The 18,504-nt window shown below is 31.4% G+C and overlaps 1 protein-coding gene across 4 annotated transcripts in view; it reads right to left on the bottom strand.

Moving 5' to 3' along the window:
• The window catches only part of LOC139492157 (serine/threonine-protein phosphatase 6 regulatory ankyrin repeat subunit B-like), an 89,486-nt gene extending 71,408 nt beyond the window's left edge, over positions 1-18,078 (bottom strand). Inside the window, exons 1-5 of one of the 4 annotated variants that reach the window (XM_071280302.1) lie at positions 17,997-18,078; positions 12,401-12,505; positions 8,059-8,085; positions 1,850-1,955; positions 506-671 (exon numbers count right to left, since the gene is read on the bottom strand). The gene's annotated coding sequence lies outside the window, so the exon portion shown is untranslated. Of the gene's footprint in view, positions 1-505; positions 672-1,849; positions 1,956-8,058; positions 8,086-12,400; positions 12,551-17,996 lie in introns of all 4 variants that reach the window. The other 3 variants (XM_071280301.1, XM_071280299.1, XM_071280300.1) reach the window with 3 other exon arrangements.
• Between the last annotated feature and the right edge of the window lie 426 nt (positions 18,079-18,504).

Here is an 18,504-nt window from a genome sequence, read left to right as displayed (position 1 = left end):
ATACTAAAGTTATTGTGCGAAAAACCAAGAATAATGCTTATTTGGGCCCTTTTTGGCTCCTAATTCCTAAACTGTTGGAACCAAAACTCCCAAAATCAATCCCAACCTTCCTTTTGTGGTCATAAACCTTGTGCCAAAATTTCATAGATTTCTATTTACTTAACTAAAGTTATAGTGGGAAAACCAAGAAAATGCTTATTTGGGCCCTTTTTTGCCGCCTTATTCCTAAAATGTTGGGACCAAAACTCCCAAAATCAATCCCAACCTTCCTTTTGTGGTCATAAACCTTGTGTTAAAATTTCATAGATTTCTATTCACTTTTACTAAAGTTAGAGTGCGAAAACTAAAAGTATTCGGACGACGACGACGCCAACGTGATACCAATATACAACCAAAAAATTTTCAATTTTTGCGGTCGTATAAAAATGTAAGAAGGCACTATTATATGGTAAAATTTATAGTTTTATATAGTTGATAAACATGATAAATAGTCATATGTACTTACAATGTGTGAAAGAGTCAATAATTCAAATTTTATCCTTTCTTTGGCTTTGCTCTCTTAATAACTGTTCCCTTTGTTTAAAAATCCTAGTAAATCAGTATGATAGCTAGCTTTACTGGGGAAGAAACAAATCTATCAGCTGATCATAATAATCCTGTATGATCTTTGCCTTAAAAAAAAGTAAAAATTTAGATTTAGTATGCTATATCATTTTATGCAGTACACAAGATGCAAAACTTCTGGAATTAACAATTTTTCATATTATCAGCTGCTAGTTAAAGATTTTGTATGGTGTGTAAAAAAAAAAAAAAAATTTTTAAGTTATTAACATCTTCTGGTGGCAGATCGATGTTGCGAATTGTCTTATGTCAGTATTTAGTCATGTTAGTGATGATTTTATAACTAATATATACATGTATAGCAGTTTTAATAGCTACTCTGAATTTCTGTGATGCTTTTTTGAACTAATTGAATATTTCATGAAATGTTTGTGTAGTCCTTTTTTTTCTTTTTTGAAAGAGAGTGATGAAACAGCTTATTTTGTTGTAATAACTAAAACACTATAGTATATAACTGCATATATATCTTGATATAGGGGATATTCCAAGGTGACACATTGTAAAGATTTAAAAGGCAGGATAAACATATTCTTTGATATGGAAGGAAATCTCTGTCCACTCCATATATTTTTTGAAGAATAAGGCTTGTTACCAGGTTAGTACTTAAATGACAGATGCCACATGTGGAGCAGGATCTGCTTACTCTTTTTAAGAGCACTGATGTCACCCCTAATGTTATTGATGGGGTTTTGTTGCTTATGTTTTTATGACTTTAGTTTTCTGTGTTGTGTTTTTGTGTATAATTGTTTGTCTGTTTTTCTTTTTCTTTTTTAACCATGGAGTTGTTAGTTAATTTTACGACTTACAATAACTTGTGAGTTTGAATGTCCCTCTTGTACCAATTGGAGCTTTATACCGCAGGGTTTGAAATTAGCAGGGGCCCACTCGCCAATGGACCATAAAATTTGGTGTGGGCTACTTAAATTTCTGCTTTTCTTGTATTAGCACTGTATACGTTGGCTACAAAATTTAAGCTGTGGGCTAGCTACCATGCCAAAATTTTAACTTCAATCCCTATTTTAACCGTCCAAAATTGATGACATAAGTTGAATGATTTTCTTCAAGATTTGCTGCCTATTAGAACATGTATTACAGGGACACTTTTTTATCTATAGGACCAATTGTGCATTGATGAGTTGATAGGGTTTTTATCTTTTGATTAGCTTTGAATTTTTATATATTATTTCCTGTATTTCACTGTATTTTTTTCAAATATAAATGAGGTTACCAGCCTTTCTTTACTTTCAGCATGGTCCAGGATACTTATTCATGTCAATATATTGTAGAAAATAAACCAAACCTTTACATTTAGCTTCAAAAGGGTATGTTCTTTTCTGAATAAGAAAATTATTTTAGTATTAATATTTGATTGATATTAAAAAAAAAACTGTATATTTCTAAAAGTAGAGTTAGCATTAAGTTGAAATAAGTATTAAACTTCTGAATTTCATCTCTGTAATATCATTTTACATGTTTACTTAAATCAATACATGGAATCTGAAATCTTTTGTGACTTCATATTGTTAAAAATCTTTTCTTTTTCTTTTCACTTGATAATAAAATTCAAATGTAATGATCAGGTAATGTATAATTCAATGCATTACTTTGTAAAAGTTATTGTAATTTAAAGGGAAACTTCGCCAAAAAATCAAAAATTGATATTATGTCAAAAAATTGTCCATTCTGTATAAAAATGCTCAAATTCATAGATATTAAAGTTTTATTCCGCTAGATAAGAGATCACCATCGATTTTAAATTTAGAGTATCAATTCTCTGCGTTCGGCCATTTTGTCTTCTTTCCCGATTAATGACAACGATATGTCTATAAACCACAAAGGAACAAAACTACAGTAACCGATGTAGTTGATATCTTGTCAATCGTACAGTTGTTTTATCGGACTAACTAACTTGATACGGAAAATATTCTTATTTTTTTAAATAACCATGGTCTGTTATTTTTAAACTGTTAATATTGGAATTAGTTAAAAAGTCAAAGTTCAAATCATAAATAAGTGTTCCATGAAAATTGTTTCATAATTCTTTAAAGTAATAAACTTTATTCAAATAAATTCTGATCTTCCCTCATCTGATCACCAGCATGGCTAAAGGGGCGTATGACATTTGCGCCGATTTTGAAAATGTTCATTCTTTCATTTGGGCCGATTTCATTTTTTCATTTGCGCCGATTTATATTTTCTCCTAATTGAATTTACAGGTAAGTTATATATACAGGTAAGTTAATACTTTAACATGTAAATTCCAGGGAATACAAAGAAAGCCAATTTATAAAAAAAAAGCTAGAATACTATTTTAGAACTATATATCTTTGGCCAACTAAAATTAATTAGTAGATTTTCATCCAGATTTTTGAAAAAAATGGGGCGGGTGGGAGGATTGAATTTTTTTGATTATATTTCATAAGAAACCCTCTTGTCACTAGTTCTTCAAAATTATATTAAATATATACATGTTTTGAAGGGAGACAACACTGTAAACATCCTGTTTTTTGGCAGTGAAAATTGAAAACTTATTTGCAGCCACTGTAGCTCTTTCCGGAGCAGGTAACCGTACCCTGAAACAAGATTTTTTTGAAAGGCCAGGTAAAACCTATACAAATTTCATACAGTTTTGATTATGTAAAATGTGCATGGATCATGTCTTCATGGGTGTGCACATGACCTGGTTTCAATTTTTTATGTTCAAATTAGACCTTTTTTCCCCAATGTTCATTGGATGGAGTATTTTTAATATATAAAAGTACACATTATTTTTATTTCATTATAAACTAGAGAAAATTCTGATTCCAGTGATATCTAGTTTTATACAAGTATCTTTATAAATCAGTCCACCACTAAGGGTCACTTATGCATGGTCCCTCAAAATGTGACGTCATAGAGAAAAACTGTTGATTGCACCCAAAACCAAAATTTGAAACAGGAAGTTTTGAATGAAACTAAATTATCGATGGTTACCGGAAACAAAATCCGGAAATCATATTTTTAGTTAAATAAAAACAAAAATGTGTCCAAAGTACTCGGATGCTTCACTCGCATTATCATTTTCCATGTTCAATGGACCGTGAAATTGGGTAAAAAATCTAATTTGGCCTTAAAAGTAAAAAGATCAACCAAAAGGAAACATGTGTACTAAGTTTCAAGTTGATTGGACTTCAGCTTCATCAAAAACTACCTTGACCAAAAACTTTAACCTGAAACTCGCACTTTTAATTTCTATGTTCAGTGGACCATGAAAATGGGGTCAAAAGTTTAATTTTGTTTTAAAATAAGAAAGATCATATCATAAGGAACATGTGTACTAAGTTTCAAGTTGATTGGACTTCAGCTTCATCAAAAACTACCTTGACCAAAAACTTTAACCTGAAGTGGGACGAACGGACGGACGGACGCACAGACGAACGGAGGCACAGACCAGAAAACATAATGCCCCTCTACTCGCACAGACAGATGCACAGACGGACACACAGACGAACGGAGGCACAGACCAGAAAACATAATGCCCCTCTACTATCGTAGGCGGGGCATAAAAATTGCAGCTGGACGATTTCAAAGGGGCGGGCGGGGATGAAAATCTATCAATTTATTTTAATTGGCCTTTTACAAGCAACTAAAGATAAATTTAATATAGGAAGTACAGACCCAATTTGTCTGCTATGCAAACTTGAGGAAGAAAGCCTTCAACATTTTCAAACTAGATGTCCATCTCTGGAAGGGGTCCGAAGGACTTTTTATGCCCCATTAAAATTTTCAAAATAGAGAAACGTTAAGCCGATTGTTTACTGCAGAAAACTAGACGTGGGTTCTACACTTTCAAACAGCAGTAATTTCTTAAATGCGGTTGAATCAATTTCTGGGAATTTGTGTGATAAATAATACATCAACAGAGGTTAACTCAGAACAATGCTCTATCATTATAAAAATTCATCATTCATCACATGGAATTGAACTTTTCTCACATTTGTACAACTGTCTAACGGGAGAGGTCTTTAATGATTTATGAAAAATAAGAGTTCGCACTAATACCACCTCTCCTTATATCTATTCACCTGTAATTTACCTCTAATTTACCTGTAAAAAAATGGGTGCAAATGAAAAAGAAAATGGGCGCAAATGAAAGAAAAAATCGGCACAAATGAAATGCAGATCAGCGCAAATGCAAAACGCCGGGCTAAAGGTATTACTCCCAAAGGTATTGTGAGGGGTGTGAGGTGACACGTCCAGGTATTCAAGCGATTTCCTGTCCGGCTTGCAAGTTCATGCATCGTTTCACTTCTGAAGGTATTGATCAGTGTACACGGCCGATAACCTATAACTTCCCATTTTGAACTATCAGGTGTATAATATACATCTCTGTCTTATTTGTCATTACTTAAAACCCATACGCTTGTTTATAAATAACATTTCTGGTGTAAAGAATATTATTTATAAAAATATAAATAATACCCAAAAAATAAGATTTGATGAAATAAAAATCTGTAAACATATTTTTTTCCAAGGGTAAATTTGGGAAAATGTAATATACTCGTTGTCAATAATGAAGGACAGATTGGAACATACCAGAAATATTGATTTTAAAAAATGTACGCACTTGTCGACGATTCGTTTATATGACTGGGTAGAAAGTTACGGAACTATAGCACAATTTAAAATGTATACATGTATATGTTGTGTACAAGTTATCATTTTGTACAAATTATAATTTGTACAAAAATATTATACAAATTATAATTTATATTTTTACTTTGTACAAATTATAATTTGTACAAAACATGCCTGTACAAATTACAATTCGTACAAAATTTGACCAAAATTCACTTATAACTTGTACAACAGTTTTAAATATGAATTTTGGTGAAAAATGCGGCATTGATTCACACGATAGAATTGTAATTAACTGACCACACACTAAACTTAATTAACAAAATACACCGTTTTTTCACAACTACAAAAGGCAGATTGATCTTCGAAATTTTTGAGAGAAAAAAAGTAAACAAATAGCATTTTTATACAAATTTTTAATACATAAACTACTTTTTCTTAAAAAAAAAAAGAGAGATCATTCAATAGTACTGCTTGATTAGTTCTTATCGTTATTTTGAGGATTTTTGTTTTATTTAGAAAGTTTGCAAAAACGATTATAGTTGTAAAATTTTATATTTTGTATCGTGAAAGATCGTGTATAGCATTTTGATGATCGTGAAAAGTATCTCAAAAGATATGTTGCCACTTATTCGTTATTTCAAAAAGTCCATGAAAACAATCAAATCTTTCTTTAAACAAGTTATAGTTTATATTTGTAATTGGTACATCAAAAGATTGGATTTATATGACTTATTCAGCTTCACTAATTATATTGTTTGTGAAAAGATTGATGGTTCAATGCCATTGGGTCTGATGATTTTATAATACTACACCAACTATAAAATAAAAGTCTGTCTGTCTGTTCTGCATACGTTTAATGTTGTTTTTTCAAGCTTAGATTGTCTCAACTGATTTCCGTTAAGTTTGATATTTATAAAACAAAGATCCTTGTTGAAAAAAAAAACATTGATAAAAAAACGGCAGAAAAACAACTGACATATTCCTGACTTTAGCATAGTCATATTCCTTAACCAAATGGGGTGTTTAATCTCGCTTTCTTTCTTGGATATTTATTTGTCTAAAAGTCCAACTGAAGCAGTGAAATACACATGTTTATTCACAGCAACGGTTCTTGGGCTTCAACGTTCGCTATGTGAAGCAGTTAAAATGTCAATAAAACAGATCGTCATCGATTTGAGAGTCAAAAGATGGTTTGTAATACCTGATTCCATAGATAACTAGATCAACTGCTCAAACGAATGATAAAGAACTAATGTTTGATTTTGTAACTTAGGTGTACTATGTGGTCATTTAATAGCATTTCAATAATGTGTATCGATGCTTTTTTCGCCAAAATCCATATGATAAATAATTGTTCAAGTTATAAGTGAATTTTTGTCCATTTTTGTACAAATTGTAATTTGTACAAGCACTTTTTGTACAAATTACAATTTGTACAAAGTCAAAATACAAATTATAATTTGTACAATATTTTTGTACAAATTATAATTTGTACAAAATGATAACTTGTACACAACATATACATTGAACATAAGAAAAAAACATACATTTTGTGTAAATTGGGGTAAAAGTTTTGTAAATAGACTAGTCGACGTATGCCAACAGTATAATGTTATCATCGAATGCCAATAGACTATTGTATACCAAAAGAAGAAGAAGAAGTCTAAGAACCAATTTGATTTAAATATACAGGTTGATGTTCAACTTGCTTTGGTTCATCGAAGTTGTGGACATAGTAAAATCACAGATTTATATATCAATTAGATTGTTCTCGAATGAAGGAAGAAATTCGTCATCATCACAATTGTTCCAACATGCATGTAATATATATGCAACTGGACGTACACTAATAATCCCCAAGGAATGTGAATATTTTCCAAGAAAACTATTGAGTATTAAAGTTTCAAATCAATTTCGGGATTTATTTTCTTTCTTGATATTCAATGACAGCAATTTAAAGAATAAACTGCTTGTCCGCTTTAGGGGTATTCTTGTCAGTTAAAACAGACTGATAATTACACTCAAAAATAGGGAAAGATGACATTAAATTCGCTCTGTCTTTTTTTTTAAACATCGTTGGTCAAATAGCTAATGTATTATACGTTGTGAGACGAAGACTATTTTAATAAGGACATTCCCAATAATGAATAAATTTGGTTGATGTTTTTCACACTTGAAAAGAATATCTGTTCATAATTTGCCTAAAACTATAACTGACTCCCGCTCATCATTTATACGAATTGTTGTTCACACCTGAAATGGTGAACCGTGACGCCTAGATTTCACTGAATGAAGATCAAAAGATTAGAATTACATAATGCTAATCTTTTAATTACCTTGAGTTTAACTAGCATTCAACATTCATTAAAGTGTCACAAAACAATACACATTTTATTTCCAAGCAAGTGAAAATGTTTGCTGGAATGAAGCAAAAAGGTCAGAATACAAACATGTATTTTTTAATACACTATCGATCATGTCAGTTTCATATGTTTGTTTAAAGTATTTGTAAAAAAAAAAATCATAAAAATGTTCTATAATTGTATTATTTACTTTAATCATTGTTAAAATTTTACAAAAATTCGTATAAAAAAAATCCACACATAAATCCTACAATCTAATTTTAAAGTTGCATGGCTATCACTTATTTTTCGTTGGTTAATAGCTACACCAAAAGTCATTGATGCGCTTTAAATAGCGTTATTAGATGGTTAACGAACAAGACTTAAATGAGATTAATTTCACTCCCGTCATGCAAAAAGACTTAAACTACGTCACATACGTCAGGAAGTTTGAAGAAATAAAATTAATAATTACCAATTTTCTTCTTTATCATGTTTATTACTTTTCATATCAAAATAAAACTTGGTGAATATGTTTTTATGGTATTATGAACATAATAAGATGAAAAGTGAAAAATCGCGAATTATCCCTTTAATGCATTAATTTGATTAATACATGTACATGTAATTAGATAAATACATGTAATTGTAATTGTATTTTAATGCATAGTTTTGTCAAAGCAACTGTAATATAATGCATTACATTGCAATTTAATTCGTCCCATGCCTGACTGATATGAATAGGGGGGCGGGGCAAAGTCTTACAAATTGTTACAAGTTAGGTTTTATGGATCAATGAATAATCACTAGACAATCAACAGGTTGGGACATGTGTGAAAATACCTGTAAGGAGTGATGACACATTCTAATGAAGATAAAATTATACCTCTATAGACATGATAGAGCAGTGTTCCAGCTAGGTTTTCAAAAGGGCAGGGTGCCAATCCTGAAAAAGGGCATTTAACGCGCGATATGATAATATGAAAAGGGCATATTTTAATAAAAGATGTTAATCAAACATTTGTGTTTATTCGTTGAATCACAGGTTATACAAGAACAACATCTTTAGCCCATATAGAACTCTATCTTTCTACTTTTAAGGCTGAAAAACTTGTCAAGCAGCTTGTCACACAAGTTTTTTTATCATTGCTTGGCACAGTTGAACTTTATATGCAGTATGTTTTGAAAGGAGATCTGTTTCATACTGTTTCTATGGTCTACCACATTTTACCAGTTTCACCTTTCTACCCCTGCTGTGCTTGATGGCAATACAGCACAAAACAGCTGTGCTCAGTAAATTCACAATTTTAGGATATAAAGCAACAGTGAAAAATAGTATCAAAAATAAAGAATACAGAAAAAGATGACCAAGGCACCCTACCAACACTGCTACTAAGACCCTCTTTAACTTTTCCCATAACTCAAAATAAATACCTAAACATATATATTCTTAAGCAAGAAGTATGGAGACACATTTTAGAATATGTAAATGGTTACTCAATGCTAGGAAAACTAGAGGCTCTAAAGAGCCTGTGTCGCTCACCTTGGTCTATGTGCATATTAAACAAAGGACACAAATGGATTCATGACAAAATTGTATTTTGGTGATAGTGATGTGTTTGAAGTTCTTACTTTACTGAATGATTTTGCTTCTTACAATTATATCTATAATGAACTTTGCCCATTAGTAACAGAGAACTATATTTGGTAAAAATTTACATAAATTTACCAATTTAATGAAAATTGTTAAAAATTGACTATAAAGGGCAATAACTCCTTAAGTATTCAAGATAACCAAAAACGGCAAAATTTCTTTAAAAATTACCAATTGGAGGGCAGCAACCCAACAACCAGTTGTCCAATTCATCTGAAAAATTCAGGGCAGATAGATATTGACTTGATTAACAATTTAACTTCTTGTCAGATTTGCTCTAGATGCTTTGGTTTCATAGTTATAAGCCAGAAACTGCATTTTACCCCTATGTTCTATTTTTAGCCGTGGCGGCCATCTTGGTTGAATGGCCAGGTCATCGGACACATTTTTCAAACTAGATACCCCAAAGATGATTGTGGCCTAGTAGTTTCAGTGGAGATTTTGTAAAAGATTACTTAGATTTATGAAAAATGGTTAAAAATTGACTATAAAGGGCAATAACTCCTAAAGGGGTCAACTGACTATTTTTGTCATGTTGACTTATTTGTAGATCTTACTTTGCTGAACATTATTGCTGTTTACAATTTATCTCTATCTATAATAATATTCAAGATAACAAAAAACAGCAAAATTTCCTCAAAATTACCAATTCAGGGGCAGCAACCCAACAACCGATTGACCGATTCATCTGAAAATTTCAGGGCAGATAGATCTTGACCTGATAAACATCTATATCCCCATGTCAGATTTCCTCAAAATGCTTTGATTTTTGAGTTATAAGCCAAAAACTGCATTTTACCCCTATGTTCTATTTTTAGCGGTTGCGGCCATCTTGGTTGGTTGACCAGGTCACGCCACACATTTTTTAAACTAGATACCCCAAAGATGATTGTGGCCAAGTTTGAATTAATTTGGCCCAGTAGTTTCAGAGGAGAAGCTTTTTGTAAAAGATTACTTTAATTTATGAAAAATGGTTAAAAATTGACTATAAAGGGCAATAACTCCTAAACGGGTCAACTGACCATTTTGGTCATGTTGACTTATTTGTAGATCTTACTTTGCTGAACATTATTGCTCTTTACAGTTTATCTCTATCTATAATAATATTCAAGATAATAACCAAAAACAGCAAAATTTCCTCAAAATTACCAATTCAGGGGCAGCAACCCAACAACCCATTGACCGATTCATCTGAAAATTTCAGGGAAGATAGATCTTGACCTGATAAACATTTTTATCCCATATCAGATTTCCTCAAAATGCTTTGGTTTTTGAGTTATAAGCCAAAAACTGCATTTTACCCCTATGTTCTATTTTTAGCGGTGGCGGCCATCTTGGTTGGTTGACCAGGTCACGCCACACATTTTTTAAACTAGATACCCCAAAGATGATTGTGGCCAAGTTTGAATTAATTTGGCCCAGTAGTTTTAGAGGAGAAGATTTTTGTAAAAGATTACTTTAATTTACGAAAAATGGTTAAAAATTGACTATAAAGGGCAATAACTCCTAAACGGGTCAACTGACCATTTTGGTCATGTTGACTTATTTGTAGATCTTACTTTGCTGAACATTATTGCTTTTTACAGTTTATCTCTATCTATAATAATATTCAAGATAATAACCAAAAACAGCAAAATTTCCTCAAAATTACCAATTCAGGGGCAGCAACCCAACAACCGATTGACCGATTCATCTGAAAATTTCAGGGCAGATAGATCTTGACCTGATAAACATTTTTACCCCATGTCAGATTTGCTCTAAATGCTTTGGTTTTTGAGTTATAAGCCAAAAACTGCATTTTACCCCTATGTTCTATTTTTAGCCGTGGCGGCCATCTTGGTTGGTTGACCGGGTCACGCCACACATTTTTTAAACTAGATACCCCAATGATGATTGTGGCCAAGTTTGGTTTGATTTGGCCCAGTAGTTTCAGAGGAGAAGATTTTTGTAAAAGTTAACGACGACGACGACGGACGACGGACGACGGACGCCGGACGCCGGACGCCAAGTGATGAGAAAAGCTCACTTGGCCCTTCGGGCCAGGTGAGCTAAAAATCAGATTGAGTTATCTTTCTTTATTCGGGTGTGCTCCTTCTTTGGAGGATTATAAACAGTACGTAAATATGATGTAAATATGATCACAATATGGCCGCCGATTTTGTTATTTTCGTATCAGAAATGAAGGCAGTCAATGACAAATACGTCTGAATTTTCTGTTTATTTTACAGAAAACAAATAAAACAATGTCTTCAACGAGTTTATAATGGTTTTCCAACTTTCTGTCATTACGTTTCTTCCATGAAACTACGGTAAACATCGCAAATTGTGCCCAAGTTGTTGTATGCACATTTCTTCAAAGATAATTGCCGACGGACCGATTCTATTTGAACGAATTAATGTTGATGATCATTAATGACACATCCGATAAACGGATTACCTATAACAACAGATTATGACACCAGTTGTAACCACTGATTAGCTTGGGGTGGTAAACAAAGTCATAATCTTTTCCCCTGGGGTAAAATTTAGTAATTAGCGTATCATATCAATACGCAAATTAATATGCAATCGATCTTCAAAAAAGGCAGGGCGCCCTGGAAACTGTAAAAAGGGCACAGGGCGCCACTCGGAAAAGGGCGGGCGCCGCGCCCTCTGAAAACGGCCTAGCTGGAACACTGTAGAGGGATATATATTTGTTGGGACTGGATTTAAAGCAGCACATGACAAAAGCCCATTTTCTTAATACACCTGGTCCAGAAATTGCAATTGATGTAATTTATTCAGCACTTGTCTAGGTTACTGAAAAAGCAACTGGACATACAATCTACTGTTCATCAGGTTCATATTAATTGAAAGTCACACAGGTGATACACAGCAAAGGTAAATACAATTCAGTTATGCCTCAATGAACAAAGTTCTATTGTTATATAATTTAAAAAAGAATTTAAAGGTCAAATGTTCCATTTGTTGCTGATCAACATGATCAAGTGGTCATATTGCAAGTTGTGTCACTTTAGCAGAAATCTAGACATCCCAATTTTTAATCAGTGCAATATTAAATTGATTACTGTAGTGCAGTAGCCATAATAGATTAAAGCCAAAATAAGTAGAACATGCATTTTGCCATCTTCCTGCTTTAACTCAAGTCTAAATAATTATATACCTTTATACAGGGATAATTCTTGATCCCTCTATATAGAAGCCTCCAAGGGTAATCACTCTAGTACTATGCAGGTATATATCACCATAAAGGGGGTTTGGTCCAAACCTGATCAATTAAATAAAAGATTGACTACTCTTAAAGTATTCTACTCTGAAAATGAAAGAATACAATTTATGATGTCTCGGAATAACATATAAAACATAATAAATATAAACAGATGATTTATATGGCAAGCCGTTTTTATATTTAATCAATTTCAAGATATCTTATAAAGTACAATGTATATAAGATATCTTGTTAGTACAATGCATATAAGATATCTTATAATGTTTATAAGACATCTTTTTTAATTTTAAGTAATAAAGATATCTGAAATAATTTATAAGATATCTTATTTATTTTATCAGATATCTTATATACTTTTAAAGATATCTTATATACTTTTAAAAGATATCTTATAAACAAATACTTTATAAGATATCTTGTATAGTCATGTGATAGTTTATAAGGTATCTTTAAAAGTATATAAGATATCTTATTTACTTAATAAGACATATATTATTAACTATATAAGATACCTTATATTTTTAATAAGATATCTTTATAACAAGTTTAATAAGATATCTTATTTATAATCTAATAAGATATCTTATTTATTTCATAAGATATCTTATTTATTTTATAAGATATCTTATGAGCTTTATAAGATATCTTATTTAAAATAACATAAGTAAATAAATTCAACAATGAGCGCTCCCTCTGGAACTTCGTGGCAGTAAATTGATCATGTGACAGCAGTTTCAAATTGGCAGTTATTAATAAATATTTGTGATGTTTATATATCAAGAAAGCTTAGAAATGACAAACTGCAACCTGAATTAATTCTTGGCCTTGAGATTAATCATGTTAGGTGTATCAAAGAGTTTATACTAATTAACTTTTACAATCAGAATGATAATGAATTTTTGGCCCCCTTAAAGTGTTCTTCTTGAGAAATCTTGTATAGTTTGATGTGTTTGAGCTTTTGATTTTGCCATTTGATTAGGGACTTTCCTTTTTTTTTTATTTTTCTTGGAGTTCCTTTTTGTTTTTTGTTGGTTTTTTTTTTTTTTTTGGGGGGGGGGGGGGGGGGGGATATGGTTTTTTTCAAACTATATGAAATATGACATATTATCTAATTTATTTTCAAATAGTTACTTTATATAAAATCTGTTGACTTTGATGCAAGTGATAATCAATGAAAGATCGTGATGAAAAAGAACCATCAAAATATAATAAAAGTAAGCTAACAAAAAAGTTTTTGTCATATTTGGATAGTATAATATAAGAGAGGTACGTTAACACATGGTTAATTAACCATACTTATAAAAATCTAGATCTAATATGACCATGCCAGCACAAGTGACTGCTTTAAAGAATGTGAAACTTCCAGTCATTTTTGTATCATATCAGTTTGTGGACTAAGTCTAATTGTTGTCACTATTTCTGACTGCCAAATTCTGAAAGGGAGAACATTTTGAATTCATCAATGAAATCCCCCCCCCCCCCAAAAAAAAAATGGAATTTCATAAAATATTTCAAATCTTAATAATTATTTCGTAAATTCTTATTTCTAGATAAACAGAAAACAGATTGAAATGAGATTGGTCATACATTGAGACTTAAAATATCTTTTATAGTAATTAAGATATCTTAATTATAAACAAGATATCTCTTTTAATAAATAAGATATCTGTTTTAATAAATAAGATATCTGTATTATTAAATAAGATATCTAATTTATTAAATAAGATATCTTATTTATTATATAAGATATCTCTATTATCAAATAAGATATCTCAATTATTAAATAAGGCCAACTAAAACTAATTAGATTTTCATCCAAATTTTTGAAAAAAAATGGGGCGGGTGGCAGGATTTAATTTTTTAATTTTTATTTCTTATGAAACCCTCTTGTGACGTGTTCTTCAAATATGCAAGTGTAATAATAAGCTTATATTATGTATATACATGTATAAGGAATCGTACATAATATTTCAAATCTTAACATGAATAAAAATCTCTAATTGGCAAACACTGTTCTACATGTAATTGCTGCTTTAGAAACCTAATCAGCAAAAACATAAAAGAAGAATGCTCTCTTCAGTTGGACTACCTTCACCAAATTTAGTGTCTTTTTAAGCGACCATTTTTTTCATAAAATGAAACAAATATGCAACTAAAGAATTACGAGTTCAGAATAAAATAAAACCGTTTTGAAAATGAAAGGGTTGGTGCTTTTGTAACTCTTCTTATAGATGCAAATATAATTAATATGTAAAACTTGAACTTCAAAGGAGATGTTTAATGGCTCTATTGAAGGTATTGGGACAGAAGGTGTTTGTGCTGTTTGTCAACAAAAAAAGCCATGGGTAAATCTAAGTGTATGTTTGCTGACTTTTTGAACTCAATTATACTGTCATAAATCTAACAAGTTCGTCCTTGCGTCATTTTATTTATAGTTATGGTTTTGTACGAATGTGTTCCACGATTCCTGCTCTTTGGGTATAATTCACAGTCCAAAATTCCTGCCACAAAGTCATTTTATCATGACAAAAAAATCAACGGTTTTCTAAATCACCGAAATTTGTGTCATGCCGTGATTTGCCATCTTGGACACAGCGTATTACTTGTAACCCGATTTATTAATAATCATGCCCTTCTTGAAATCAATCTCTATTCTCGGTAGACGATTTTGTCATTATAGAGCTGCAGAATCTTTTTTAATAACTGGAAGTTATACGAAACCGAAATTTGAAACAGGAAGTAGGGAAGGAAACAAAATTTTTGATGGTTACCAGAAACAGAGATGAACAAATCTGGAAATCGTAAATTTTTCAAAATAAAAAAATCGGGGCGGGACAATTTCAGAGGGGCGGGCGGGGATGAAAATCTATCAATTAGTTTTAATTGGCCTAAGATATCTCAATTATTAAATAAGATATATCTCTATTATTAAATAAAATATCTCTATTTTATTAAATAAGATATTTTATATATATATTTCATATATTGAATAAGAATCTATAAAACAATAAACAATTACAATTAAACAAATTTCATTCATATTGATATATAGGAAGCAAGGAATTGCCTTTTTTACTTTCGTTAATCGTGAAATAATCATTTAAAACTTCCGTGGAATTGCACATATCCCCCTTATGAAAATTTCTGGATCCGCCACTGATTAAGTTTATAAGATATCTTTATTATAAACTATATGACAGATATCTTGTATAGTTTATAAGATATCTTTTAAACTAAATAAGATATCTTATTAACTAAATAAGATATCTTATATGTTAAATAAGATATCTTATATGTTAAATACGATATCTTATATGTTAAATAAGATATCTTATATGTTAAATAAGATATCATTATAACAAGTTTAATGAGATATAGAGTGGGGTGCTCATTTTCGCCACATCTTTCCATGTTTTCTACAGTTTATGTTCAGGTCTAAATGTTTTTGAAGTATACTGATATTTCTATATGAAGATAACTTCAAATGCAAAATATACTTAAGCTTGAAAACCGGTTTGTTTAAAGAAAATCATCTGAAAAGTTAGATTAAAGGGTGTTTGAAATTTCCAGATGTTTTGTCAATGGGGGACACATATTCGCCGTTTTTACACATCTATTTAAAACCAAATAACCGCAGCTTTTAACAATTTTTATCAAATCAATTGCATTATAGATGAATAGCAGACATTTCAAAGGTATAAAGAATTCAAAATTAGGGCATTCAATCAAATATTTACTTAGAAATACTTCTTTGAAATCATGTTTTTTATTCAGGAAATTGTCCGAAAATCGTTGTCCGTTTTTCGGTCATTTTCGGTAGGAGCCGCAATTTTGTCTCAGTTTAAAAAAATATTATATTTGTTATAAAAATATAATTTACGGGTACATTTCTTCCATTTCAGCCATCCTTTGAAGTTTTTACACCTCAAAATCCTAAAACGGCGAAATTGTGTCCCCGGCGAAAATGAGCACCCCACTCTATCTTATTTAATTATCAAGATATCTCTATTAATTCAGGGGCGGATTTAGGCGGGGGCGTGGCGGGCGTGCGCCCCCCCTAGAATTTGCAAAGCATGGGTTGACTTCAACATATTTAAGTATCAGAAGAGACCATTCAATCTTTTTTAACATTAATAGTATATAAAACAGTCAGTTTAACAGAATCAACGTGATTACTAATCAACTGACCTACGCTTTATTAAAGTTCTATAAATAACTTCAAAGGAAGGTGTCAAACGCGGAGCTGCGTTTGATGACAAATATAATAGGTTTTTAGCAGTTAAAGTAAAAACAAATGTTACATTGTATTTGCGGTTTTTATAATCAATTTGTTTGATAATAGAAGTTCCAAAACATCCCTTACTCACTCATGACACGGTCAAGTTGAAGAAAACAGTGAGATTGATCATTCTTTTATAATATCCCAGCGTAATGAAAGATAGATATACTGTTTCAAGCGAAAGGTTAGTTTATTAATTTATTTCTCTGTGTCTATATTTATTTCTCATTTGCAACCTAAATATTTAGCCGAATTCTGTACCGTATTACTGTATGCTTGGGATCCCAACAAAATAAATATAAAAAAAAAAACTGCGTAAATGCATCTCATTCTGATTTTAGTTGTTTGTGGCGAACACAGTGAAGTCTGGCACGACCTCCGAAAATCAAAAAAGTGAAAAACAGATAGTATGAAAGGACAATTAAAAATCGCTGATAAAAGTAGAAATTTTCGTTTGAAAAATATATTGGTCAGGTGAGCAGTTGTGATCTGTCTCGTCTCACTTTGCGTCCGTCTGTCCGCCCGTCTATCTGTAGATTGTTGTCAGGTGTGGATTAAGGCGGTTTCAGCTTGAAACTTTAATTTCTCGCTAATTTTACCACACAATAGTTCGAGATATTTACATTTCACCCCTTTAGAAGAATATTTCAATAATTTTACCTAAAAAAACCTCCAAAAATTTTTCGCCTCGCTACGCTCGGCGAAAATAAAACTTTGCGCCCCCCCTAACTAGAAATCCTGGATCCGCCCCTGTAATTTATAAGATATCTCTATTAATTTATAAGATATCTTATTTGATTATAAAGATATATATATGATTTAACTTTTTAAGATATCTTGAAAGTGAATAAATATAAAAACGGCTTGCCATAGATTTATTATAAAAATCACATTTATAAACTTCCGCGTTTCCCCATCTCTGCCCTTTTTAAAAGTAAATAAACGTGGACAAAATGCAAAATTGTAGTGTTTCGTTAGATGACGCAGACTCGACAATACACTATAATTTTAAAATGCATGAAATGTTAACACAAGAATACTGTACTTCAACTTCAGAAACACGATGTTTGTGTCTTAACTTTTTATTGTATGCATTTCCTTGAAGTGTCATTAACCACATAAGGCGGAAGTTTCTTCGCCTCATCATGGTAAGATCGTTTATCTTAAAATAAAAACACTATATGGACATGACCTGGACTAAGTGTGTGTGTGTGTGTGTATGTAAGGAATCTACATAATTATAAATTGTACTTCAAGTAATGCAGCTGCTGTCTTCTTTACCGTCAAGGATGGCAATTTCGAAAGGCGCGTTGCGCAGGCTCCGGAACTCAGCAGCATCTGTCATTATTCGTCACAACTCGGCCGATTCCGTACTCTCATATAACATATATATTTTATAACAACATTTTCGTATTATAACATCTTATATCAGTACCGTTGTGCAAATCTTTAGACTGATATAATTTTTTCCTTATCTGCATAGTATCGCCTATTCTAGACGATCCGGTACATAGTAAATTTGCTGGTTGGTCGTTTTTATAGACTTTTATATATATATTAATACATAGATAGCACACATGCAGAATAAAAGCTAAGCGAGATATATTAAAACCAAATGTCTAATATCAGCACATACATTGTATATAGTAGCACATAGTATTTATGAGTAGCACAAAAAGTCATGCAAAATTAAACACTATAAGCACAAACAAAAGACTGCATGCATGCAGCTATAGCAAAGGTAACGCATAAGCAAACA

This window comes from Mytilus edulis, chromosome 10 (assembly GCF_963676685.1).
Source record: "Mytilus edulis chromosome 10, xbMytEdul2.2, whole genome shotgun sequence".
Lineage (NCBI taxonomy): Eukaryota > Metazoa > Mollusca > Bivalvia > Mytilida > Mytilidae > Mytilus > Mytilus edulis.
Note: the sequence above shows the minus strand (reverse complement) of the source record. Positions and strands in the feature narration are given on the sequence as shown.